This window comes from Salmo trutta, chromosome 20 (genome assembly GCF_901001165.1).
Source record: "Salmo trutta chromosome 20, fSalTru1.1, whole genome shotgun sequence".
NCBI classification, from domain to species: Eukaryota; Metazoa; Chordata; class Actinopteri; order Salmoniformes; family Salmonidae; genus Salmo; species Salmo trutta.
The window spans coordinates 28,070,629-28,098,174 of NC_042976.1; the positions used below are offsets into that span (position 1 = coordinate 28,070,629).

A 27,546-nucleotide genomic window follows, 5' to 3' on the forward strand; every position below is an offset into this window, starting at 1 on the left:
CAGCTGTATGCGATCAAAAATAATAATAATCCAAGCCAAACCGCTACATCATTGTCACCATATTAGTTTAAGTAACGTCATAGTCAGCATAGCTAATAGAACTTACGTGTTAGTAAACCCTCTACAATCATGCAGTACAGTCAGTAAGCAGTTACACCGGCGGGCCCCAGTTGCAATAAATTAGGAAAACCAAAGGAAAACCATTGACTTGGAAGAGTTCCAGTGTTGTGTTGGAAAGTCATAGCCAGCTAGCTAACATAGAATCCCTATGTTAGCTTGGGTGTTTCAATAGGCTAAACTAGCTAGCTGCATTTGCTTGCTAAGTAAGTGAAACTGAAAAAAATGACTCTCTCTCTCTATCTCTTACTTCTCCTTCATTTCGTAAGGCATTCATTTGTTCAAAACCTATCAACTACTTTCTTTCTCGCTTTGAGTCAACTACTCACCACAATTTATGCACTGCAGTGCTAGCTAGCTGTAGTTTATGCTTTTAGTACCAGATTCATTCTCTGATCCTTTGATTGGGTGGACAACATGTCAGTTCATGCTGCAAGAGTTCTGATAGATCGGAGGACGTCCTCCGGAAGTTGTCATAATTCTATGGAAGGGGGTGAGAACCATGAGCCTCCTAAGTTTTGCATTGAAGTCAATGTACCCAAAGAAGGACGGAAGCTAGCTGTCCTCCGGCTACACCATGGTGCTACCCTACAAAGTGCGGTTGAGGCTACTGTAGACCTTCTTCACAAAATAGTGTGTTTTAATCAATTATTTTGTGACATGACTATTTTGTGACGTGATTATATTTAGTACAATTTTATCTAAAACGGATACATTTTATTCACTAAGGAGGATGGTCCTCCCCTTCCTCTTCTGATGTGCCTTCACTGGTACAACCTTCTAAAAAGTATTTTACACACATCATACTGCAGGTGTCCATTTCAATATATGCAAAAATCGGGAACGCATGATTTGTAACCAGGACATTATGCTCCGTATGGTGTGCTACAGCAGAAATGACAACACGATATACAGAAACTATAATGATAATGTAATAAGGCACATACTTCGAAAAGAACGCACACATGTCCAAAGTTATTATTAGTAGCGAAGGCAATATGCTTGGGCCCTTGTGGAAGAGAGGTTTGTCCCGCTCAGTAATACATCAAAGGCAAACTGTCCACAAGATTGAAATGGGCTAATTCTATGTGAATTAATGAGGTGGTAAAACACACCTCAAATCAAAATGTCGTTCGAAAATAAAACTTGTTCGAAAATAATTTGAAATTGACAAGTTGAAGCATAGCCTAAAGATAATGATCAGGCGTGCCTTAGTTTGAGGGCAGTTAACTGTCCTGTTGCGTAACAATCACATTTTGGCACAGTGATTGCATTCTGACATCACATGCATAAAAAAAACTCACTCTGGGGTGACCGATATTTGGAACTCATGCGTGAAAAGGTTAATAACACCTGCTCTTTCCATGACATAGACTGACCTGGTGATTCCAGGTGGAAGCTATGATCAAATCAAATGTATTTAAAAAGCCCTTCTTACATCAACTGATATCTCAAAGTGCTGTACAGAAACCCAGCCTAAAACCCCAAACAGCAAGCAATGCAGTTGTAGAAGCACGGTGGCTAGGAAAACCTCCCTAGAAAGGCCAGAACCCTTATGATCCCTTATTGATAGCACCTGTTAAATCCACTTCAATCAGTGTAGATTAAGGGGAGGAGACAGGTTAGACGGATTTTTAAGCCTTGAGACAATTAAGATATGGATTGTGTATGTGTGCCATTCAAAGGGAGAATGGGCAAGACAAAAGATTTAAGTGCCTTTGAATGGGGTATGGTAGTAAGTGCCAGGTGCACAAATTTGTGTCAAGAACTGCAACGCTGCTTGGTTTTTCACACTCAACAATTTCCTGTGCGTATCAAGAACGATCCACCACCCAAAGGACATCCAGCTAACTTGACACTACTGTTCTTAATGTTTTGTACACAAAGTGTACAGTATATAATCTATTATACTTTTTAAGCATATGTAGTATTTGCAAAGTCATTCAACCCAGCGTTCAACAAAAATTGACAATACATATAGGCCTAGGCTTTCAAGCTTTGGCTGATTTCATATTTAATCTTCAAGTTAATCGTTCATTTGTTGGATTCACATCTCCATCTCAACTAAATATCTAAGTTGAAGAACAGAACTAAATCAAATCTAACTTTATTTAATTATTTTGATTCTAAGATGTTGGGGGGTGCTAAGCTGACATATGGAATTGTTTTAAGATGGTCATACTATGGCTCATTTAGAGCATTGAATAACACATTCATAAATGGCAAAAAGGACAAAGAAAAAAAAAAATTCAAACAAAGTTTTGAAGTGTCTGTCTTAAATCTAGGAGATAAAAGATATAAAAAATATATAAAATATATACAATACCAGTCAATAGTTGGTACTCACCTACTCATTCCAGGGGTTTTCTTTGTTTTTACTATTTTATACATCGTAGAATAATAGTGAAGACATAAAAACGATGAAATAACACATATTGAATCATGTACAGTAGTAACCAAAAAAGTGTTAAACAAATCAAACTATATTTTATATTTGAGATTCTTCAAAGTAGCTACCCTATGCCTTGATGACAGATTGCACACTCTTGGCATTCTTTCAACCAGTTTCATGAGGTAGTCAGCTGGAATGCATTTCAGTTAAAAGTTTGTGGACTTTCTTTCCTTTTTAACCTCTCTGGGCCAGTGGGACGCTTGTGTCCCACCTACTCAACAGCCAGTGTAATCCCGTGGCGCAATATTCAAATACCTTAGAAATGCTATTACTTCAATTTCTCAAACATATGACTATTTTACACCATTTTAAAGACAAGACTCTAATTAATCTAACCACACTGTGCGATTTCAAAAAGGCTTTACAACGAAAGCAAAACATTAGATTATGTCAGCAGAGTACCCAGCCAGAAATAATCAGACAACCATTTTTCAAGCTAGCATATAATGTCACATAAAAACAAACCACAGCTAAATGCAGCACTAACCTTTGATGATCTTCATCAGATGACAATCCTAGGACATTATGTTATACAATACATGCATGTTCTGTTCAATCAAGTTCATATTTATATCAAAAAAAAGCTTTTTACATTAGCATGTGACTAGCATGTGACTAGCATTCACACCGAACACTTCCGGTGAATTTATTAAATTACTCACGATAAACGTTCACAAAAAACAGAACAATTATTTTAAGAATTATAGATACAGAACTCCTTTATGCACTCGCTATGTCCGATTTTAAAATAGCTTTTCGGTGAAAGCACATTTTGCAATATTCTGGGTAGATAGCCCGGCCATCACAGGCTAGCTATTTTGACACCCACCAAGTGTGGTACTCACCAAACTCCGATTTACTATTAGAAAAGTTTGATTACCTTTGCTGTCTTCGTCAGAATGCACTCCCAGGACTTCTACTTCAATACCAAATGTTGGTTTGGTTCCAAATAATCCATAGTTATATCCAAATAGCGGCGTTTTGTTTGTGCGTTCAAGACACTATCCGATGGGTAAAGAAGGATGACGCGCCCGACACGTTTCGTGACAAAAAAATTCTAAATATTCCATTACCGTACTTCGAAGCATGTCAACCGCTGTTTAACCTGTTATGGATAGGGGGCAGTAGTTTTCACGGCCGGATAAAAAACGTACCCAATTTAATCTGATTATTACTCCTGCACAGAAACTAGAATATGCATATAATTATTAGCTTTGGATAGAAAACACTCCAAAGTTTCTAAAACTGTTTCAATGGTGTCTGTGAGTATAACAGAACTCATTTGGCAGGCCAAAACCTGAGAAGATTCCAAACAGGAAGCACCCTCTCTGACCATTTCTTGGCCTTCTTGATCATCTCTATCCAAAACAGGGGATCTCTGCTGTAACGTGACACTTCCTACGGCTCCCATGGGCTCTCAGAAGGCGGCAAAAAGGTGAATGGTGGCTTTGCAGGTGACTGTGCATAGATAACAAACAGCGAGTAGCAGCAGTGTACAAAACAAATGGGGGGGTCAATGTAATAGTCAGGTGGCCATTTGATTCATTATTCCGCAGTCTTATGGCTTGGGGGTAGAAGCTGTTAAGGAGCCTTTTGGTCCTAGACTTGGTGCTCTGGTTCCCCTAGCCATAAGGTAGCACTGAATGTTTTGTGCTTTCCTCTGACAGCGCCTTTTATATAGGTCCTGGATTGCAGGAATCTTGGCCCCAGTGATGTACTGGGCCGTACGCACCACCCTCTGTAGCGCCTTCCGGTCAGATGCCGAGCAGTTGCCTGTTCGGCCCACCTTTTCCTGTAGTCCACGATCAGCTCTTTTGACTTGCTCACATTGAGGGAGAGGTTGTTGTCCTGGCACCACACTGCCAGGCCTTTGTTTTCAGGCAGGACAATGACCAAAAAAAATCCCTCCAGACTGTGTAAGGGCTATTTGACCAAGAAGGAGAGTCATGAAGTGCTGCATCTGATGACCTGGCCTCACAATCACCCGACCTCAACCCAATTGAGATAGTTTGAGATGAGTTGAACCGCAGAGTGAAGGAAAAGCAGCCAGCAAGTGCTCATTATATGTGGCAACTCCTTCAAGACTTTTGAAAAATATTTTCCAGTGAAGCTGGTTGAGAGAATGCCAAGAGTGTGAAAAGCTCTCATCAATGCAAAGGGGGGCTACTTTGAACAATCTAAAATATATTTTCATTTGTTTAACACTTTTTTGGTTACTATATGTGTTATTTAATAGTTTTAATGTCTTCACTATTATTCTACAATGTAGAAAATAGTAAAAATAAAGAAAACCTCTTGAATGAGTAGGTGTGTCCAGACTTTTGACTGGTACTGTATATTTGAACTTTTTGAACTTCAAAAATAAAGCTATGTTCAAAAAAATTTATTTGACATTTGATCTTTGCGCTTTTACATGGTTGAAAGCGCTGTGATAACACATTTAAATGACAACTAAACCAAAAATCTGACATTGGAATTTGGTTGTGGTATTAGATGGTTGAAAGCATAGTGATACCACAATGAAAATTCAACAAACTTCTGGTTGTCTTTTTGAGTATGTGAATAAAGGTTGACATCTCATTGATCAACTTCTCAACCGAAAATTACCCACATTTTCATGTTGAAATGATGTGGTGTGCCCATTGGTTAATTCCTTAATTCCCAGTGAGTATCCACTGTCTCTGTGTATCCCACGTGACTATTCCCTGCTGAGGACCACTGTCTCTGTGTATCCCACGTGACTATTCCCTGCTGAGGACCACTGTCTCTGTGTATCCCACGTGACTATTCCCTGCTGAGGACCACTGTCTCTGTGTATCCCACGTGACTATTCCCTGCTGAGGACCACTGTCTCTGTGTATACCACGTGACTATTCCCTGCTGAGGACCACTGTCTCTGTGTATCCCACCTGACTGTTCCCTGTTGAGGACCACTGTCTCTGTGTATCCCACGTGACTATTCCCTGCTGAGGACCACTGTCTCTGTGTATCCCACATGACTATTCCCTACTGAGGACCACTGTTTCTGTGTATCCCACGTGACTATTCCCTGCTGAGGACCACTGTCTCTGTGTATCCCACGTGACTATTCCTTGCTGAGGACCACTGTCTCTGTGTATCCCACGTGACTATTCCCTGCTGAGGACCACTGTCTCTGTGTATCCCACGTGACTATTCCCTGCTGAGGACCACTGTCTCTGTGTATCCCACATGACTATTCCTTGCTGAGGACCACTGTCTCTGTGTATCCCACGTGACTATTCCTTGCTGAGGACCACTGTCTCTGTGTATCCCACGTGACTATTCCCTGCTGAGGACCACTGTCTCTGTGTATCCCACGTGACTATTCCCTGCTGAGGACCACTGTCTCTGTGTATCCCACGTGACTATTCCCTGCTGAGGACCACTGTCTCTGTGTATCTCACGTGACAATTCCCTGCTGTTGACTCCCACACACATCTACAAGCAGCGGAGAGGAGAGCCTTTTCCTGGAAGTCACAGTGTGGCTGCTTCCCACTCAGGCTCTCTCTCTCACACACACACACACACACACACACACACAGTGGCCACGCTGGGCAAGCGGAAGTGCGTGTGGTGTGAAAACCCTGTGAGGCCGGGGAGCACAATGACCGTCGCACTGCTCCGAGCACACCACTTGTCATGTAATGACAAAATTATGTGGGAAGCCATCAGCCTTGGTTGGAGAGAAGGGGAGCTTTATTATGCTGTGACTGATTGGTCAGCAAACAGGAAGTCCCAATTGGATGAGCGTGGGTGGTTGTGTGGGCTTGTATTGTGTTGATGGATGACAGCTCCCACTCCAACACTGCTTATGTGGCATCATGTCTGTGTTAGTGGAGACGTGATGACGTCACAGTTAGAGGAAGTGTGTCAGATATCTGTCAGGGACACACACTGGCTGATACCCATGCACCCCTGCTGTGTGACATGGCAGGCGTTTATTTCCCTCAACAGCACTGAATGGAAAGCCTGAGCCCAGAGTGCCTGCTGACAAACAGCATGCTACATCCTGTTCACATTCACTACATTACCAAATAACATCACATATCAACATCTCAACAATCATCTGATCAAACAGTCTTTAATACTATTTCAACTTTAATCAACAACTCCCAATTTCAGTATGTGTACTTGCTCCAGACAAGCATATATTTCATTAGCGCAAACATACACAGCAGTCTCAAGTCGTCGCATACACTATGTGACAATATGCCTGTGAGCCATAGCCACGTTGGGATATTTCCCTCCATTTCTCCCCACAAAAACGAACTGGTTGTTTGGTACACACATTTGCTAATTGTGCATTCTAACATTGTGCATTGTAATATGTAAAACACAAATGCCAGAGTCTGGTTATGAAAGAATTTATTTTCGAAATATTTAGCCTTCGTATTTGTGTTCTATCACCAACCTGTTGTTACTCACCACAACTGTCAGACAGGCTTCCTCGGTGAGCCCGCCCCGGTCAAGTTCAGGACAAAGATAATGAAGATGACACACTGACCACATTTTCCCAACAATTATCACAGGTTGTTTTTCTCCTAATCTACTTAGCCTGCTGGTAAAATGTCAATTTGGGTTCAGAATGTCCGAAAATCACCCCAAAATTGACTCAGTTACTGTGTGTAGGGAAAATCGATAATATTCGGTCAAATCCTGTGGCTATCCCATAGGCACCAACGCAATAACAGCTGGATCTGGTCTACTTTGTCCCCCCTTTCGCCCCGCCCGCCCTGCCTCAACCCCAAAAATGTGCCAATGAGATGTCTCGGTTTCTATACCGTCTCTGTTCTCAGATATGTGAGTTTATGGGCGTTTTGCCCTTTGTTTGAGGTATTTTGACTTAACCCTTGTATTTAGGTAATTTTGCTATTGCTATTTTGACCAAGTAAGTTCATTGTTGTCAAGTTAATATTTTTGACAACAACTTTTTAATGCTTGTATATTTTGTAAATATCTAAATCACCTGCAATGTTAAATTAAATTCCACCTATCTTTTACCTGAAACCTCTGACTCAACTGTTGCTGCTCCACACCAACTAAATAGGCTGCCGGGTCCCCTATCCTAAAGATCATTTGAACATGCTGATTGGCAAGTGTGTTTTTCTGTTTCTCATTAGTAAAATGAGATTTCAGACTTGAAGGTGTGTTTCATGACCGATTCAGAGCTTGGTTAATGATGTTTGTCCCCCATGAGACACTGTAGACGTGGAATCCTAATTCACTTCCTCAAAATCCCCAGAATGAATCTAAGATAACTCAATAAATCTGTAATTAATTTAGACGTTTTTGCTGAGGATATTTTAGTTGAACAATTTTACACCTTACTCAGGTGTTTGGTGCAGTATTTCTCAAGTTAAAAAATGTGTAAAGTGTTATCTTATGTAAACAAAGTCGTCTCACTGTCTATGCTATTAGATAGAGAGCAATCACCGCAGCTGTTCACCCCATGTTAGTGAGCAAATGGAGGACTACAAATGGATGACTACTTTCCCCTTAAGAGGCATTAGAAGAAGACAAAAATGTATGTTATCAATTGAATTACATGTATTGCAGGATAAATTTATGTTAAAGTTTACATAGCTGGCCATACATGGATGATACATTTTACTTTATGGGTTGGTTATGTAGGCTTCTTCTAACCCATCGCTTTCTACAACATATAATAATACAATTCAATTATATCTTTACATTAAAAACCAAAGTCTATCAGAATTCCAGTCATTCCAATAAATGTTATACCCCTTGATCTTCAAGAATAGGACTTGGAAATATGGAAGTATAGATTAGCCAAATTGTTCTACCTAAGCATGACCCCAAAACTAAGGATTTATTAGCCAGCCCTACTCTTTTGTTTATGATTTTGTTGTCAGGAAGGACTGATTGGGCTCATTGATTTGAGTTTAAAAATAAATTCTGTTCTTATGGAATGGCATGCTTTGAGCACTACTGAAAAGTGCTATTTACATGTGAAAAATTTATGTCATATGCTGCATTTGCTATAGGCCTATTGTTTACCTTTTTGTTGGTGACACTTTGATATCTTGATAATATGCAGCTGTTTAAAGGGCAAATCCACAGATTAAACAATAACAAAGCAGATGCTCCACCTCTGTTTTGGTAAAAAGCTGAGGGATGGGCCTGGAGAAATATAACCGCTCTCAGACAGAGCTATGGATGCAAGGACTGACCATCCATGATATCAAAATTATTGTTTCAACCATGTTATGAGGCTATACAGTGCTTGTTTACATTTTTTTTCTATCAGCATGAATTAGATTGAGCAATAAAAGCCCCACGTTTATTCCATAGACTACGCAGCTGTTGCAAGAGCGCATTTTTCCCTGTCTGTCCACTGGTTTCAAAAACAATGATTGATAGGCAGCTTAAACTTCTTGAATTCAACCATTATTAGGTTCAAATACACATGTAGATTTGTGAATATCCATCCACAACAACCACAATCCGTAAGGCGCAAATAGCTAAATGAGAGAGTAGCAGTGGGATTCACATCAATGTGAAATGTAGATATCAATAATAAGTGATATCTGTATCGCCGTAGACTACACCACTGCTCTCATCCTTACCTCCAAGAGATTATTCAAGTTGGAAAATCTTTGGATGCCAACAGCAGTCGTACCATTGGAAGCCATAGCTTGGATTGTAGCCTACAAAAGCCTATTCCTGCTCTTTTCCCATGATCCATCAAACACATTTGGTGTGTCATCATAGTGGTCTCTGACTTGTGGTCAGACTCGCTCAGGTGGAACAAACTTAAACTTGCGCCTTTTTTCAATGCTGATTTGAATGTCAGTGAGAAAACAGAGAAGTGTCAAATATTTTTTTTCACAATATCCTTTCTGAATTTAAAAGTAATCCTCTAAGGTGTAGCCTAGTGGTTAGAGTGTTGGACTAGTAACCGAAAGGTTGCAATATCAAATCCCCGAGCTGACAATGTAAAAATCTATTGTTCTGCCCCTGCACAAGGAAGTTAACCTACTGTTCCTAAGCCGTCATTGAAAATAAGAATTTGTTCTTAACTGACTTGCCTAGTTAAATAAAGGTTAAAAAAAGTAATCATCTAGTTTTTCAAAAGTATCTGTCATCTGATTACAATTTTATGGTAACGTAACTGATTACAGTAACAGGTTTTTGTAATTACATGTAATCCGTACTCCCCAACATTGGCAACAATGTATGAATTAATGGTTGGATCAGAATCGCCTTCATAATTATTGGCCAGTACGGAGAATTAAGTAAAACCACAAGTCCAAATCCCTATCTCCATCTATGGCTAATTTAGGAGAGGGACAATTTTAGATAGCTGGCTAGCTAGCCACCATAGGACAACAACACAACAAGATGCAACAATTCAATTTTTTTGTCAATGACGTATGCTCTCATGGCTTTTTGGTGTGTCAGGATCATTCACAGTTGAGCCTGCTCAGTTTAGATCAATGCTGATTGGCTAGCTTTTTATAATTTTTTGGTCAAGGGAGGACAGATGCTTGCTGGTTTCCCTTGTCTTAAATGTTACAGGCGGCAACAATGTCATAATCGTTTGGACCTGATCAGATACAGTTGAAGTCGGAAGTTTACATACACCTTAGCCAAATAAATTTAACTCAGTTTTTTACAATTCCTGATATTTAATCCTAGTAAAAATTCCCTGTTTTAGGTCGGTTATGATCACCACTTTATTTTCAGAATGTGAAATGTCAGAATAATTGTAGAGAGAATGATTTATTTCAGCTTTTATTTATTTCATCACATTCCCAGTGGGTCAGACGTTTACATACACTCAATTAGTATTTGGTAGCATTGCCTTTAAATTGTTTAACTTTGGTGAAACGTGTCGGGTAGCCTTCCACAAGCTTCCCACAATAAGTTGGGTGAATTTTGGCCTATTCCTCCTGACAGAGCTAGTGTAACTGAGACAGGTTTGTAGGCCTCCTTGCTCACACATGCTTTTTCAGTTCTTCCCACAAATATTCTAAGGGATTGAGGTCAGGGCTTTGTGATGGCCACTCCAATAACTTTACTTTGTTGTCCTTAAAACCTGTTAGGGCTAGGGGGCAGTATTGACACGGCCGGATAAAAAACGTACCCGATTTAATCTGGTTACTACTCCTGCCCAGTAACTAGAATATGCATATAATTATTGGCTTTGGATAGAAAACACCCTAAAGTTTCTAAAAATGTTTGAATGGTGTCTGTGAGTATAACAGAACTCATATGGCAGGCCAAAACCTGAGAAGATTCCATGCAGGAAGTGGCCTGTCTGACAAGTTGTGTTTCATCTTGGCTCTTTTTATTGAAGACTGAGGATCTTTGCTATAACGTGACACTTCCTACGGCTCCCATAGGCTCTCAGAGCCCGGGAAAAAGCTGAACGATATCGAGGCAGCCTCTGGCTGAAACACATTATCGCCTTTGCCAAGTGGCCGATCAGAGGACAATAGGCTTAGGCGCATGCCCGAGTCGACCCCATGCTTTATTTTCTTTCGTCTGTTTACCTAATTGCAGATTCCCAGTCGGAATATTATCGCTTTTTTACGAGAAAAATGGCATAAAAATGTATTTTAAACAGCGGTTGACATGCTTCAAAGTACGGTAATGAAATATTTAGAATTTTTTCCACGAAATGCGTCGTGCGCGTGACCCTTATTTACACTTCGGATAGTGTCTTGAACGCACGAACAAAACACCGCTGTTTGGACAAAACTATGGATTATTTTGGACCAAACCAACATTTGTTATTGAAGTAGAAGTCCTGGGAGTGCATTCTGACGAAGAACACCAAAGGTAATCAAACTTTTCTAATAGTAAATCGGAGTTTGGTGAAGGCTAAACTTGCTGGGTGTCTAAATAGCTAGCCCTGTGATGCCGGGCTATCTACTTAGAATATTGCAAAATGTGCTTTCACCGAAAAGCTATTTTAAAATCGGACATATCGAGTGCATAGAGGAGTTCTGTATCAATAATTCTTAAAATATTGTTATGCTTTTTGTGAACGTTTATCGTGAGTAATTTGGTAAATTGTTAGTAAATTCGCCGGAAGTTTGCGGGCGGTATGCTAGTTCTGAACGTCACATGCTAATGTAAAAAGCTGGTTTTTGATATAAATATGAACTTGATTGAACAAAACATGCATGTATTGTATAACATAATGTCCAAGGAGTGTCATCTGATCAAGATCATCAAAGGTTAGTGCTGCATTTAGCTGTGGTTTTGTTTTTGTAACATATATGCTAGCTTGAAAAATGGGTGTGTGATTATTTCTGGCTGGGTACTCTCCTGACATAATCTAATGTCAGGAGAGTAGCGGAACGCCTGTCCATAAGAGGTTTTAAGCAATGTAATAAAGTTATGACTTTTTAAATAAGTTACATTACACGTTATGTTGGCTGACAATTTGTTAGCTACGCTAGCCTTAACCTCTTATGGCTAGGGGGCAGTTTTTCCACTGCTGGATAAAAAATGTACCCGATTTAATCTGGTTACCACTCCTACCCAGTATCTAGAATATGCATATACTTATTACATATGGATAGAAAACACCCTAAAGTTTCTAAAACTGTTTGAATGGTGTCGGTGAGTATAACAGAACTCATTTGGCAGGCAAAAACCTGAGAGATTCCTTTTCAGGAAGTGGCCTGTCTGACCATTTATTTGCTTTCTTTGACATCTCTTCCAAAAACTAAGGATCTCTGCTGTTACGTGACACTTCCCACGTCTCCAATGGGCTCTCAGAGCCCGGGAAAAACCTGAATGACGTAATTCAAAGCCCTGGCTGAAACACACTAGCGCTTTTGCTAAGTGGTCTATCAGAGGACAAAGGCACTGGCCGCCCCCGCCTTTCTGTTTTTCCCTCAACGCAGGAGTGGCTTAGTGACAAGTCTCTGAATGTCCTTGAGTGACCCAGCCAGAGCCTGGACTTGATCCCGGTCGAACATCTCTGGAGAGACCTGAAAATAGCTGTGCAGCGATGCTCCCCATCCAACCTGACAGAGCTTGAGAGGATCTTGAGAGAAGAATGGGAGAAGCTCCACAAATAAAATAAAATACAATTTTATTGGTCACATACACATGGTTAGCAGATGTTAATGCAAGTGTAGCGAAATGCTTTTGCGTCTAGTTCCGACAGTGCAGTAATATCTAAGAAGTCATCTAATAATTCCACAACAACTACCATATACACACAGATTTAAAGGGATAGAATAAGAATATGTACATATAAATATATGGATGAGCAATGGCCAAGCGGCATAGGCAAGATGCAATAGATGGTTTTAGGTGACAAGCCAAATTTCTTCAGCCTCCTGAGGTTGAAGAGACGCTGTTGCACCTTCTTCACCACACTGTCTGTGTGGGTGGACCATTTCAGTTTGTCCGTGATGTGTACGCCGAGGAACTTAAAACTTTCCACCTTCTCCACTACTGTCCCGTCAATGTGGATAGGGGGGGTGCTCCCTCTGCTGTTTCCTGAAGTCCATGATCATCTCCTTTGTTTTGATGACATTGAGTGAGAGGTTGTTTTCCTGACACCACACTGAGTGCTCTCACCTCCTCCCTGTAGGTTGTTTCGTCGTTGTTGGTAATCAAGCCCACTACTGTTGTGTTAGGTAGCCAACGTTTAATTATTTCTGCGTTATGAACTAGACACGGACACGAATGATCCATTGGTAGCTTGTTGTCACCAAGTATTGGTGCTAACCGTGTGTTATAGGATGCTTGCATGCTAGTTAGCTAGTTAGCTACGGCGTCATAGGACACGGTGCACTAGGTGGGTTTTCACGGAAGAATACTGTACCAAGTTATCTAGCGGAATAAACTAAGTTTGGGCCTATTCCTGGAAACATTGAACCACTGTAGTTTACATCAATTTTAATTTCTAGTGGTAGCTAGAAAAGTTATTTTTTAGCGTTTTAGTGTTTCAGTGAATTGTTAGTGAGGGAGGCCCTGCTCTCTAGCTTCCCCAGTTGTTTAGTTAATTTTCATGCCAATCTCCTTTGCATTAGCGTAGCCTCTCCTGTAGCCTATCAACTATGTGTCGGTCTATCCCTGTTCTCTCCTCTCTGCACAGGCCATACAAACGCTTCACATCGCGTGGCCGCTGCCACTCTAACCTGGTGGTCCTAGCGCACACGACCCACGTGGAGTTCCAGGTCTCCGGCAGCCTCTGGAACTGCCGGTCTGTGGCCAACAAGGCAGAGTTCATCTCAGCCTATGCTACCCTCCAGTCCCTCGACTTCTTGGCGCTGACGGAAACATGGATTACCACAGAAAACACTGCTACTCCTACTGCTCTCTCCTCGTCTGACCACATGTTCTCGCACACCCCGAGAGCATCTGGTCAGCGGGGTGGTGGCACTGGAATCCTCATCTCTCCCAAGTGGACATTCTCTCTTTCTCCCCTGACCCATCTGTCTATCTCCTCCTTTGAATTCCATGCTGTCACAATCACTAGCCCATTCAAGCTTAACCTGTTTGGGGTAGGGGGCAGTATTGAGAATTTTGGAAAAAATATGTTCCCATTTTTAACTGCCTCCTACACCAACTCAGAAGCTAGAATATGCATATTATTGTTCAGGTTTGGATAGAAAACACTCTGAATTTTCTAAAACTGTTTGAATGGTGTCTGTGAGTATAACAGAACTCCTATGGCAGGCAAAAACCTGACAAGGTTTCAAGCAGGAAGTACCCTGTCTGACAAGGAGTCGTGCGTCTTGCATCTTTTTATTGAAAAGTAAGGATCTTAGCTGTAACGTGACAATTCCCAGGGCTCCAATAGGCTCTCAGAGCCCGCGAAATAACTGAAGGTTTACGAGGGAGCCTCAGGTTGAAACAGATTATCGCCTTTTGTAAGTGGATGCTCCGAGGACCTTTGAATGATGCGCGTGCATGAGTCGCTTCTGAGGAGAAATTTTATTCGGCTGTTTAGGCTCAATGCATACTCCCGGTCGGAATATTATCACTAATCTACGAGTTGAATGGCATAAAAATTGGTTTTAAACAGCGGTTGACATGCTTCGAAGTACGGTAATGGAATAGTTAGACATTTTTGACACGCCAATGCACCATGCGCGGGACCGCGAAGAAGCATTCTAGAACTCACGAACAAAACGTCGCTGTTTGGATATAACGATGGATTATTTGGGACCAAACCAACATTTGTTATTGAAGTAGAAGTCCTGGCAGTGTATTCTGATGAAGAACAAGCAAGGTAAGAACATTTTTCTTATAGGAAATGTGATTTTGGTGGATGCTGACCTGGGTGGGTATCTAAATAGCTAGCCCTGTAATGCCGGGCTATGTACTTAGATTATTGCAAAATGTGCTTCATCCGAAAAGCTATTTTAAAATCGGACATATCGAGTGCATAGAGGAGTAATGTATCTATAATTCTTAAAATAATTGTTATGCTTTTTGTGAACGTTTATCGTGAGTAATTTAGCAAACTGTTAGTAAATTCAACGGAAGTTTGCCGGGGGTTATGCGTTTTCTGAACGTCACATGCTAATGCAAAAAGCTGTTTTTTGATATAAATATGAACTTGATTGAACAGACATGCATGTATTGTATAACACAATGTCCTAGGTGTGTCATCTGATGAAGATCATCAAAGGTTAGTGCTGCATTTAGCTGTGGTTTGGGTTTTTGTGACATTATATGCTAGCTTGAAAAATGGCTGTCTGATTTTTTCTGGCTGGGCACTCTGCTGACATAATCTAATGTTTTGCTTTCGTTGTAAAGCCTTTTTGAAATCGGACAGTGGGGTTAGATTAACGAGATTCTTGTCTTTAAATAGCTGTAAAATAGTCATATGTTTGAGAAATTGAAGTAATAGTATTTCTAACGATTCAAAAATCGCGCCACTGGAATTTCAGTAGCTGTTACGTAGGTGGGACGAAATCGTCCCACATACCCGAGAGAGGTTAACATCCTTACCATTTATCGCCCTCCAGGTTCCCTTGGAGAGTTCATCAATGAGCTTGACGCCTTGATAAGTTCCTTTCCTGAGGATGGCTCACCCCTCACAGTTCTGGGTGACTTTAACCTCCCTACGTCTACCTTTGACTCATTTCTCTCTGCCTCTTTCTTTCCACTCCTCTCCTCTTTTGACCTCACCCTCTCACCGTCCCCCCTACTCACAAGGCAGGCAATACGATTGACCTCATCTTCACTAGATGCTGTTCTTCTACTAATCTCACTGCAACTCCCCTCCAAGTCTCCGATCACTACCTTGTATCCTTTTCCCTCTCGCTCTCCTCCAACACTACTCACTCTGCCCCTACTCAGATGGTATTGCGCCGTCGCAACCTTCTCTCTCTCTCTCCTGCTACTCTCTCCTCTTCCATCCTATCATCCCTTCCCTCTGCTCAATCATTCTCCAACCAATCTCCTGATTCTGCCTCCTCAACCCTACTCTCCTCCCTTTCTGCATCCTTTGACTCTCTATGTCCCCTATCCTCCCGACCGGCTCGGTCCTCCCCTCCTGCTCCGTGGCTTGACGACTCATTGCGAGCTCACAGAACAGGGCTCCGGGCTGCCGAGCGGAAATGGAGGAAAACTAGCCTCCCTGCGGACCTGGCATCTTTTCACTCCCTCCTCTCTACATTTTCCTCCTTTGTTTCTGCTGCTAAAGCCACTTTCTACCACTCTAACTTCCAAGCATCTGCCTCTAACCCTAGGAAGCTCTTTGCCACCTTCTCCTCCCTCCTGAATCCTCCTCCCCCTCCCCCCTCCTCCCTCTCTGCGGATGAATTTTTCAACCATTTTGAAAAGAAGGTCGACGACATCCGATCCTCATTTGTTAAGTCAAACGACACCGCTGGTCCTGCTTACATTGCCCTACCCTATGCTTTTACCTCTTTCTCCCCTCTCTCTCCAGATGAAATCTTGCATCTTGTGATGGCCGGCCGCCCAACAACCTGCCCGCTTGACCCTATCCCCTCCTCTCTTCTCCAGACCATTTCCGGAGACCTTCTCCCTTACCTCACCTCGCTCATCAACTCATCCTTGACCGCTGGCTACATCCCTTCCATCTTCAAGAGAGCGAGAGTTGCACCCCTTCTCAAAAAACCTACACTCAATCCCTCCGATGTCAACAACTACAGACCAGTATCCCTTCATTATTTTCTCTCCAAAACTCTTGAACGTGCCGTCCTTGGCCAGCTCTCCTGCTATCTCTCTCAGAATGACCTTCTTGATCCAAATCAGTCAGGTTTCAAGGCTGATCATTCAACTCTGCTCTTCGCTGTGTCACGGAGGCTCTCCGCACTGTTAAAGCTAACTCTTTCTCCTCTGCTCTCATCCTTCTAGACCTATCTGCTGCCTTTGATACTGTGAACCATCAGATCCTCCTCTCCACCCTCTCCGAGTTGGGTATCTCCGGCGCGGCTCACTCTTGGATTGCGTCCTACCTGACAGGTCGCTCCTACCAGGTGGCGTGGCGAGAATCCGTCTCCGCACCACGTGCTCTCACCACTGGTGTCCCCCAGGGCTCAGTTCCAGGCCCTCTCCTATTCTCGCTATACACCAAGTCACTTGGCTCTGTCATATCCTCACATGGTCTCTCCTATCATTGCTACGCAGACGACACACAATTAATCTTCTCCTTTCCCCCTTCTGATAACCAGGTGGCGATCGCATCTCTGCATGTCTGGCAGACATATCAGTGTGGATGACGGATCACCACCTCAAGCTGAACCTCGGCAAGACGGAACTGCTCTCAGGCCCTACACCCAAACAAGGGCACTGCGTTCATCCACCTCTGGCCTGCTCGCCTCCCTACCTCTGCGGAAGCACAGTTCCCGCTCAGCCCAGTCAAAACTGTTCGCTGCTCTGGCACCCCAATGGTGGAATAAGCTCCCTCACGACGCCAGGACAGCGGAGTCAATCACCACCTTCCGTAGACACCTGAAACCCCACCTCTTTAAGGAATACCTGGGATAGGATAAAGTAATCCTTCTAACCACCCCCCAAAAAAATATTTAGATGTACTAGTGTAAAGTGGTTGTTCCACTGGATATCATAAGGTGAATGCACCAATTTGTAAGTCGCTCTGGATAAGAGCGTCTGCTAAATGACGTAAATGTAAATGTAAATGTTGTCTGCAAACTTAATGATTGAGTTGTAGGCGTGCATGGCCACACAGTCATGGGTGAACAGGGAGTACAGGAGGGGCTGAGCACACACCGTTGTGAAGTGGAGATTTTGTTTCCTACCTTCACCACCTGGGCGTGGAACGTCAGAAAGTCCAGGACCCAATTGCACAGGGCGGGGTTGAGACCCAGGGTCTTGAGCTTAATGATGAGCTTGGAGGGTACTATGGTGTTGAATGCTGAGCTGTAGTCAATGAACAGCATTCTTACATAGGTATTCCTCATGTCCAGATGGGATAGGGCAGTGTGCAGTGTGATGGCGATTGCATCGTCTGTGGACCTATTGGGGCGGTATGCAAACTGAAGTTGGTCTAGGGTGGCAGGTAAGGTAGAGGTGATATGATCCTTGACTAGTCTCTCAAAGCACTTCATGATGACAGAAGTGAGTGCTACAGGGCGATAGTCATTTAGTTCGGTTATCTTTGCCTTCTTTGGTACAGGAACAATGGTGGCCATCTTGAAGCATGTGGGGACAGCAGACTGGGATACAGGTGTACCAAGCTTGTAACGTCATACCCAAGAAGACTTGAGGCTGTAATCACTGCCAAAGGTGCTTGAACAAAATACTGAGTAAAGGGTCTGAATACTTATGTAAATGTAATCAGTTATTTATTGTTTATAAATTTCCCCAAAAAATGTAAAACCTGTTTTTGCTTTGTCATTATAGGGTATTGTGTGTAGATTGATGAGGGGAAAAAACAATTGAATCCATTTTCAAATAAGGCTGTAACGTAATAAAATGTGGAAAAAGTAAAGCGTTCTGAATGCACTGTATGTACCGGCATGTTAGCTAGCTACCTAACTAATGTTAGTTGGGTACTAATACATCAAACTTGCCAGTATATGAACTATATGCTATCTAACTAACTACTCAACGTTTATTGACTTGATTATTCACGTCATTCTTAGCTTAGCTAAGTGGCATAGTTGTTGTACCTTCTCAATGGACATTGTTAATGAAGTCATAAAATGTCTAGCTAGTAATGTGTTGCAATGCTATCAAGCTAGCAAGAAGTTGCATAGCAACAGCATCAACTTCCGGTAGACAGGCAAAGCGCTAGTACGCTGAAAGGATACCGTTCATTTACAGCGACCTAAAATGAACTAATAGGCAGTTGTATGTAGTACATACTCATTAAGTATCTAGGATACAGATTGTTAGTATTGGTGTTCGAACCCCGCTAGGGAGTGTCAACAAATATCTACTCTGACCAAGGCTGGTGTTGAATAACATCCCTGGTCAGAACCACAACACTCTCTAGCCACACAATCATTGGTCAAGGCTGATTTTTTTATATCAGAGCTCAATATGTATGACAAAGGTTAAGGTCCTCTGACAAAACTGCACATTTGACAGTCTGTGATTTGCAGATTGTCAAAACGTGCCTTGGCTCAATATGTACCTTGACCTTAGGGTGAGTGTGGAGTGTGTTTCTGTGTGGAGTGTGTGTCTGTATGTGTGTGGAGTTGGGGGGTGGTGAAAGTGGGAGTCAAGTCACCTCTTCGACACTACAACACAGCCGCCGCTCTAAACACAATGAAAGTACATCTAAAAAGTAATTTAAAAGATTCCATTAGCTTATATCGACCATACCAAACATACATGCAACACTGTTGAAATAGATCACAGCTGTGCTTTTTGAATATAAATCAAATCTAGGAGCTGACGCCCAAATTAAGATACTCTCCCACAACTTAGTCACATTAATCATGCATTGATTTTATAGGAAATTTGAATGGAAATGTAGGTGCATCTTTTTAATAGTCTATGTAAATGCATTGAATTTAACTGAACTGAATCCCTGTGATATGGCTGTAGGCCTAGAAAGCTAAACGTACTGTACAGTCTTGTTAGAGATGTCTTCAGGAGCTAAAGGCTGTCTGTGAGCTCCCCAGGTCTGTCCGCATTCCTCCCACTAAGTGGTTCTGCCTCCAAGCCTTTTCATATCCAACGTTTCTCTTCCCGTCTTAATATGCTAAGTGAGGATGGGCGCCCCACTGCTCTCTTACCCAGGATCACTTATTAATGAGAGAGCTAAGAGGCCCGGTCTCATCATGGGTGCTGATCAATGCTGAACCCCCAAGAAGTGTGTGTGTGTGTGTGTGTGTGTGTGTGTGTGTGTGTGTGTGTGTGTGTGTGTTCATGTCTAAGGTTAAGACCAGCCCATGACCATAAGCGGGGTCACTATTTAATTCAGTCTGAATCGAAGACCTACACAAGCTGTGCACTGTACGTATCTGTGTGTGCGTGCATGCTTTTACTGTAAACTAGGTATCCTCATTAACAGTAGAGGCATGAGATGCTGGATCGGTCTGACATTACACAGTGTTATATTATGGTCCTACTGTGGATATATTTCCTCTCCCTGTCTTAGAGTGTTTCTCAATGTAACCTGTCTAAATCCTCCTGTTCTCTCTACAGTACCACACTCTTCCCGTTTCCTCTCCCTCATTTTTTCATCTCATCTCTTTTCTCTCTCCATTTCCTTTCCTCCTCTTTTAACAGGCCTGTATCCTTCCCTCAAGAGACAGTGTTAGAGTTTATGTTTTCATCTCTCTCTCTCTGCTTTCTAGGACGAGCCAACGGCTCCCATCTATGCTATTTCCAGGCTCTTTCAAATCCTTAAGCATGAACAAAGCTGTTTCTAACGTATTTTTTTGTTTTTTGGGAGTTGCTCCATTTAAAAATAATAATTATGTTTCCGATATTTTTAAATGCATTGCTATCCATTTTTTAAATCCAAAGCATAAAGGGACTCATGAGACATGTATCAGTTATATTCTTAAGGAAAGAATACGTTATGCAGTATATCATTAATTTAAAAGTCAACAAATGTACCAATCCCAGATTGTTCCTTTAATCACTATTATAATGTAATTCAAGGTTTAAAGGTCAAAGTTGGAAAAAGGCCTTGTTGCTGACTAATCCTGCTATCTCTCTCTCTCACACACACACACACACACACACACACACACACACACACACACACACACACACACACACACACACACACACTTGATACTTTCAGCCGCATGGATAGCGCCAATCTCCACTGATGTTGAAACTAAGGGATGTACATGCTGTAAACCTCTCGCAGTGAGATACAGCCATCTCTTTCCACCACTCCCATCCTCCATTCATCTTCTCAGAGTGGCTCTTTACTAACGCTAGGAGAGCTGTAGCCTGGTTATCGCTCCCAAAACACACAGACACAGCACAGGGTAGCATCAAACAGACAGCATCCCCATATCAGAGAGTGATTGTACAGAATGTGTGTGCATTGCTACTTGACAGAAAGTAACGTCTGAAAGAAACAGAATGATAGACTGTGTGTACGTGTGTGTGTGTGTGTACGTGTGTACATGTGTGTGTGTGTTGCCAGGGTGTTATATCTCAAAAAGCCCTGACATAGAGAGAGTAGGATAAACCCCTCGGCCTAGATGACAGTAAACAGCTTACAGTGTTTCATTTGGCCAGCTCTTAAACAAGACAGTCTGTGTGTGTTGAGGACTGACACCTCCAACACAGCATAAACAGCATGAGAGAAACCACACTACAGAAAACCACTACGCACTACAATTGTACTCTGGCCAAATACGTTTTCACCCAAGATTCCGCCTCCATAATCGAATTTCCCCCTGGTGCCAACATGTCTGAGGCACTTTATGTGTGGATGTCCAGGAACTGTGCAGGTTTGCATAACCCAGTATTTGAGTGTGTCTAAGTGCATTTCAGACAGCACAGGTCTTTTGTACATGGGCTCTAGCTCTCTGAAATGTGTAAGATTGTGCTTGTGTACATGTTTTTGTGTGTTACACACGTTTATGTGAGGTGTGCATGCCTGTGTATGTGGTCTTCCTGTGCTCCAAAGCAGTGTGACTGAGGATAATGAATCCAGCGTTTTGTAGAGGAGGAGAGCAGGAGGAGGAGGGGTCCTCTCTCTCTCTCTCTCCCTCTCCCTCTGAATGCACAATGGAACGTGTGGCAAGACCGGAATGTCAATGTGGCTTCGGAACATCGCCAGGAATACTTAAACAGCCTGTAGAGCCCGGGACAGGGAAGGCCAGGCTCAACCTTGAGCTGCTGTGTGTGTGTGTTTCTGTTTGTTGTGTTCCCTCTACACAGGTGTCCAAAGAGCTAGATACCTCACTCATGAAGAAGACACACAACTACACACACTCACACACACGCAGAAGCCTGACAAAATCAGAGAGAGAGAGAGGCTGGATGTCTCATAACCCAACAAGGGCAAGGCCCTGTGTACTGTATATACACACAGCGTACTGTAGGTACACACAGGCAGATGAACACATGCACACACACACGCACACACACACCATTGTGTAGTGGCTGAGTGAGGGAGACAGATGGTGACTTATACTTCTCTTTGAGCACCAACACTATTTCCCAGGAGGCCTCTCATAAAGCCTGCTGTCAAAAGCAATGTTCTTCCTGTTTCTCTGTGATTGGACCACAGCCCCCAGGGAGGAGTCAGGGGTCAGGTCCCAGGATTTGACCTGGAGCGACAGATCATGATTAATCATTGGACAGAGACGAGAGACTTAGGGAAGATCTCAATTGCATACTCCTTGCGTTCTCTCTACTCTCCTTGAGATCTTCCGGAAGTTAACACCACGATATAGGGGGTCCTGGAGGTCAGGAGAAACCAAGTAATGGAGGGGTTACAATCCATAGAGTTTTATAAGTTGATTACAAGAACCAAAATGCAATATACAGTTAAAAAGGGTATTGATTTGGATTCTAATTCCATTTGCATTGAAGTGAATACAATGGTGTTCTAAACCCATTTTATCCCCCAGTGTGAGAGATGTAAAGCAGTTACAGCATCTCCCAGGAGGCTAGATGAATACACAAGGATACAGCAGTGTGTTTCCTGAGGGAATGGGATATATAGAATGATCTCCATTCAGACTCAACAGAAGCACAACAGCTGTCACTTATACAGTCGGTTGTGGAGAAGAATGGTGTGTATGTAAACAGCCTTATGGAGAATGGATAATTTACAAGCAAACAAAATACTGATTGCACAAACCCTTATAATTGTAACTAACCAATATAACCATGACGTAATAAGCAACAATATAATTTGTCTAATTGTACCAGTCACATTAGTAAAATAATACTATTAGCATTTACTAATTCACTGTGTACATTACAAAATGTTTACCTACTGTCAACTGCAGATAAAGGAGCAGTCAGAAACCAGTCAAACAGCCATCTGAATGTCTCCCTGTTCACTAGCTGAAGCACTGACTCTATTTTTGTTTTACAGCCATTTTCCATGCGATTGGGCCGACAGGCCCGTAGGGAGATTGAGAGAGCAGGGAGGGATACATCGTACATCACTAGCATAAATACACCCGTACCGACGTAAACCACAGACATAGTTATGCATGCAGAGGTAAGTGCAGGAGACAGGAGCATTGATCTGTGATGTTATGAGGACAAAGTGACACATGGAGGGCACGCATGAATCCCTACTCTCTATGTAAGGTGCTACTTTGGGACAGAACCATAAAGACATAAGGTTTTTTTGGACAGAAATGGTGCACTATGTGGGTGTAATTTGAGACACGCTCAGACACATTCAGAGTTAGATATGGTTAAAGATTATGGGGTAAGAGGGGATGTAAGCCATACCTGAACACCTCCCCATTCCTCAAATAAATTGTAGATAGCTCAACCAAAGCCAAACTTAACCAGCCATCTTCCTGATAGTGTATTTCCCAGACCCATAGCATGAATGTCAGTGAAGTCTCTATAGGCAAAAGCCAATTGGATCTACAGCTCAGGGGCCGGTTGTAACTGGGCCCAGGCCCCTACTGTAGTGTAAGACAGGAAACACCATTGTAGTGTTCCACAGTCAGGGTGCTGAGTGACAATAACTGGGTGTATCTTAGACAGGTCTATTGCATTGGAACAACAGACAGGCAAACACAGCCCAGCTGATCTGGTTCTCTCTCATTGACAAATGAACACAGAGATACACATGAACAAATTATCAATAGATTATCAAGCACAAGATAACACATTTCCTCACTGTAACACAGGCGCACGCACATGCACACACACCCATGCACATCCGCACACAGGAAAAACACACCCATGCACGTACGCACACAGGAAACACGTATACACGTACACACACGTACAAACACACACACACACACACACACACACATAAACACACACACATACTGTAAAATGGGGACCTTGAAACAGTCGTAAGGACCAGGATTCAGCAGGAGGCAGGCAGGTAGAGGTGAAATAGGCGGATGTTGTTTTTTTACACAGCGCTGCTGTTTCAAGATGACTTTGATACATTTACAGGTATATATATATATACAAACTTTTAACTTTAAAATACCAGTATTCAAAAAGAAAAAGCCTCCAATCAGGCAAAACCTGTAATAAGAATAAAGGCACAGGTAGGGTTTAACAGGCTCATATGCAGCCTCCCCATTGAGTTAACAAACGTGAACTGACTAGAACATACCCAAATGGGTACTTAAAGTTTTTCTCAATGGCGTGCAAGATGTTTTTTGATCTGTGTTGAAATGTATCTATAGTAGAACAGCAACGCGCTGACCAACTGGCAAGTGTCTTCACTGACATTTTCAACCTCTCCCTGTCCAAGTCTCTAATACCAACATGTTTCAAGCAGACCACCATAGTGCCTGTGCCCAAGAACACTAAGGTAACCTGCCAAAATGACTACCGACCCGAAGCACTCATGTCTGTAGCCATTAAGTACTTTGAAAGGCTGGCCATTGCTCACATCAACACCATTATCCCAGAAACCCTAGAACCACTCCAATTTGCATACCTCCCCAACAGATCCACAGATGATGCAATCTCTATTGCACCACACTGCCCTTTCCTACCTGGACAAAAGGAACACCTATGTGAGAATGCTACTCATTGACTACAGCTCAACGTTCAACACCATAGTACCCTCGAAGCTCATCAATAAACTAAGGTCCCTGGGACTAATCACCTCCCTCTGCAACTGGATCCTGGACTTCCTGACGGGCCACACCAAGGTGGTAAGGGTAGGTAACAACACATCTGCCACACTGATCCTCAACACAGGTGCCCCTCATGGGTGCGTGCTCAATCCCCTCCTGTACTCCCTGTTCACTCATGACTGCATGGCCAGGCACGACTCCAACACCATCATTAAGTTGGCCGATGACACAACAGTGGTAGGCCTGATCACCGACAATGATGAGACAGCCTATAGGATGGCTGTAGGAGCCTAAGGATGTCAGAGACTTGGCCATGTGGTGCCAGGAAAACAACCTCTGCCTCAACGTGATCACGACAAAGGAGATGATTGTGAACTACAGGAAAAAGAGGACCGAGGACGCCCCAATTCTCATCAACAGGGCTGCAGTGGAGCAGGTTCAGAGCTTCAAGTTCCTTGGTGTCCACATCACCAACATGATCCAAGCACACCAAGACAGTCGTGAAGAGGGCACGACAAAACCTATTTCCCCTCAAGAGACTGAAAAGATTTGGCATGGGTCCTCAGATCCTCAAAAGGTGCTACAGCTGCACCATCAAGAGCATCCTGACTGGTTGCATCACTGCCTGGTATGGCAACTGCTCGGCCTCCCACCGCAAGGCACTACAGAGGGTAGTGCGAACGGCCAACTACTCTCTGTTGTTATCATATATGCAAAGACACTTTAATAACTGTACCTTCGTGTATAATTGAAGTTATAAGTTTACATACACTTAGGTTAGAGTCATTAAAACTCGTTTTTCAACCACTTCAAAAATCGATTGTTAACAAACTATAGTTTTGGCAACTCGGTTAGGACATCTACTTTGTGTATGACACAAGTCATTTATCCAACAATTGTTTACAGACAGATTATTTCACTTATAATTCACTGTATCACAATTCCAGTGGGTCAGAAGTTTACATACAGTAAGTTGACTGTGCCTTTAAACAGCTTGGAAAATTCCAGAAAATGATGTCATGGCTTTAGAAGCTTCTGATAGGCTAATTGACATCATTTGAGTCAATTGGAGGTGTACCTGTGGATGTATTTCAAGGCCTACCTTCAAACTCATTGCCTCTTTGCTTGATATCATGGGAAAATCAAAAGAAATCAGCCAAGACCTCAGAAAAATATTGTTGACCTCAACAAGTCTGGTTCATCCTTGGGAGCAATTTCCAAAGGCCTGAAGGTACCACGTTCATCAGTACAAACAATAGTATGCAAGTATAAACACCATGGGACCATTCAGCCGTCATACCGCTCAGGAAGGAGACTCGTTCTGTCTCCTAGAGATGAACGTACCTTGGTGCAAAAAGTGAAAATCAATCCCAGAACAACAGAAATGGACCTTGTGAAGATGCTGGAGGAAACAGGTACAAAAGTATCTATATCCACAGTCAAACGAGTCGTATATTGACATAACCTGAAAGGCCGCACAGCAAGGAAGAAGCCACTGCTCCAAAACCACCATAAAAAGCCAGACTACGGTTTGCAACTGCACATGGGTACAAAAATTTTACTTTTTGGAGAAATGTCCTCTGGTCTGATGAAAGAAAAATAGAACTGTTTGGCCATAATGACCATCGTTATGTTTGGAGGAAAAAGGGGGAGGCTTGCAAGAGAAATATCACCATCCCAACCGTGAAGCATGGGGGTGGCAGCATGTTGTGGGGCTGCTTTGCTGCAGGAGGGACTGGTGCACTTCACAAAATAGATGGCATCATGAGGCAGGAAAATTATGTGGATATATTGAAGCAACATCTCAAGACATCAGTCAGGAAATTAAAGCTTGGTCAGAAATGGGTCTTCCAAATGGACAATGACCCCAAGCATACTTCCAAAGTTGTGGCAAAATGACTTAAGGACAACAAAGTCAAGGTATTGGAGTGGCCATCACAAAGCCCTAACCTCAATCCCATAGAAAATGTGTGGGCAGAATTGAAAAAGCGTGTGTTAGCAAGGAGGCCTACAAACCTCACTCAGTTACACCAGCTCTGTCAGGAGGAATGGGACAAAATTCACCCAATTTATTTTGGGAAGCTTGTGGAAGGCTACTCAAAACATTTGACCAAAGTTAAACAATTTAAAGGCAATGCTACCAAATACTAATTGAGTGTATGTAAACTTCTGACCCACTGGGAATGTGATGAAAGACATAAAAGCTGAAATAAATCATTCTCTCCACTATTATTCTGACATTTCACATTCTTAAAATAAATTGGTGATCCTAATTGACCTAAGACATGGAATTTTTACTAGCATTAAACGTCAGGAATTGTGAAAAACTGAGTTTAAATGTATTTGGCTAAGGTGTATGTAAACTTCCGACTTCCACTGTAACTTGGGACATGTGTGCGTTCCTATCGTGTTGTTGTTTCTACTGTAGCACACAGTATTTATAAATGTATTGAGCATAATGTATTTACTGTTTTATTCACGTTTTCAAGTACTGGTGACATCATGCGTACTGATTCTTCCATAGATCGTAATTGACACATAATACTTTTTTTGAAGGTTGTACTGAATATGATGAGCTGATGCTAAGCTAATTGCCAGCTTTGTGTGGCACCATGTTTGTTGCCATCATGCAATGTGTACTGGTTGTCAATTAAATGTCTGTCAGACCAAAGATGTTATACCAAAATTAGGTGAAAGGATGGTTCTGGAAGTGACTGATGGAAGTGAATGATGGTAGACAACACACTCCCTTCAACATGCATACTGCAAGCAGAACCAACTCATCTTGTACCCTCTTAT

The 27,546-nt window shown here is 42.4% G+C and overlaps 1 protein-coding gene across 1 annotated transcript in view; it reads right to left on the bottom strand.

Moving 5' to 3' along the window:
* LOC115155827 (transmembrane protein FAM155A-like) overlaps nt 1–27,546 on the bottom strand; it is a 168,409-nt gene that overhangs the window by 76,928 nt on the left and 63,935 nt on the right. The window lies entirely within an intron of this gene.